This window comes from Alligator mississippiensis, chromosome 6, assembly GCF_030867095.1.
Source record: "Alligator mississippiensis isolate rAllMis1 chromosome 6, rAllMis1, whole genome shotgun sequence".
In the NCBI taxonomy this organism is placed as follows: Eukaryota; Metazoa; Chordata; order Crocodylia; family Alligatoridae; genus Alligator; species Alligator mississippiensis.
In genome coordinates this window covers 4,448,074-4,449,656 of record NC_081829.1, presented here as the reverse complement: position 1 = coordinate 4,449,656, position 1,583 = coordinate 4,448,074, and positions in this window count along the sequence as shown.

The following is a 1,583-nucleotide window of genomic DNA, read 5'->3' as shown; positions in this document are numbered from 1 at the left end:
TCAAAAGCCTTTCCTTCCCTCCCCACTTCCCCTCCAGGCTAATGTTCTCGCTTGTGCTGGCTGTTCGAACGGTAGTGCCGCATCTTTCAAACCTGCCACATGCGGGGATGTGATTTGCTTGGGAAGGGCTTTCTTCTCAGTGGCTTTGACTTCTTCCTGTATCGGGAGTCTCTTATCCAAGAAACTTGCAGACTTCATCCACCTAATCTTTAAGGGAGGACAGGACACAAATAGCATGTAAAGATACTGATACACCTGCCTATTTGCATATAGGGGGCCAGCTCAGATAAGTGCCACTGATTTGATTATTTATGCCCATTAACAGCCCTCCTTTCTTTGTCTATAGATTCTGCCCTACTATGATTGTTTGCACAATATTCTCCACTTTGCAGATGACAAAAATGCGGCAGACAGCAGGGACATAGCTTGTCTGAGGTCACGCAGCAGGTCAGCGGTAACAACAGATATACAGCCCTGTTTCCTGAGTCCTAGGTAAACCTTCTTCTGGCCTGACTGCCCCAAACATTTGCTAGTCCTGGAGAGGGTGGACGGACATCTTATTGCAGACAATAGTAGTGCTGCTCCACAGTGGGAATATATCTGCCACATCTGTGGTTGGGAAGAAGCTGGGCTTATTCTTACACTTTGCTGGTATTTGTGTGTATTTCAATGGATATTAACCCACTTCTAAATGTGGCCTCGGCCACATGGCAGAGATGATTCCTGTCTGCAGTTCCTTCCCACTAGCCTAGCTCCTTCTTTCCAACATCATCTTGGCTCCAAGGATGCATCCTGACTTCTGAATTACTTTCTCAGCTTCTTCCTGCCATAGATCAGGTCCCTTTCTCCCCACTGACCTCTGATCCATTAGCTTTTGAATCCTAAGCATCACTATTCAATGGTGGATAGTTGGTGGGGGGGGACAACATCGATTCATGACAGTTCTATCTGTGGTGCAAACCTTCACTTTCCTGATCTTTGCACCTTCCACTCTGCCTTAAAGCTGGAGACCTCCTAGCCCTGCAAACTGTCTTATCAAGTCTGGTATCAATCTGTTTTATCAGGCATCAAGTCTGGTTTCAATCTTCATTATCTATACTCTGCTGCCCTCTAATGTGGAATGTGCTCATGAGCAGCAATAAAATGACATGCTTCCCAGTTTGAACGGGGAGATTTTCTGCTGTTCTCAGTGGGAGTCCTGGTCTCTGAGCATTTTTGAAAATCTAGTCACTTCCTGCAGGTGCTTAAAGGGAGTTGAACTGTTTTAATCACCCGGTGCCTGCTGGGGGTGACTTCTTGAAAACCCAGAGGTGTTTCTTAATCACTCCCTTGATCACCGCTGGCATTAGTAGAAGGATGAAAAGTAAATGTGAACTTTAGAAAAACTGCAGGAGCAAAGGAGAACAGAGGCTTTAATTTGAGTCCTGAAAAATAGTGGGTTCAGTTGTGTTCCTGTGAAAGGTATAATTTCCTTTAGCTTCAGTAATGGCAGGAATAAAAACCTGAAGAGCCAGCGACACACTGAGATAGAGAGGAGGTTTTGAATCAAGAATGGGGTATGGGAAGGGCCAGGAAGGAAGCTT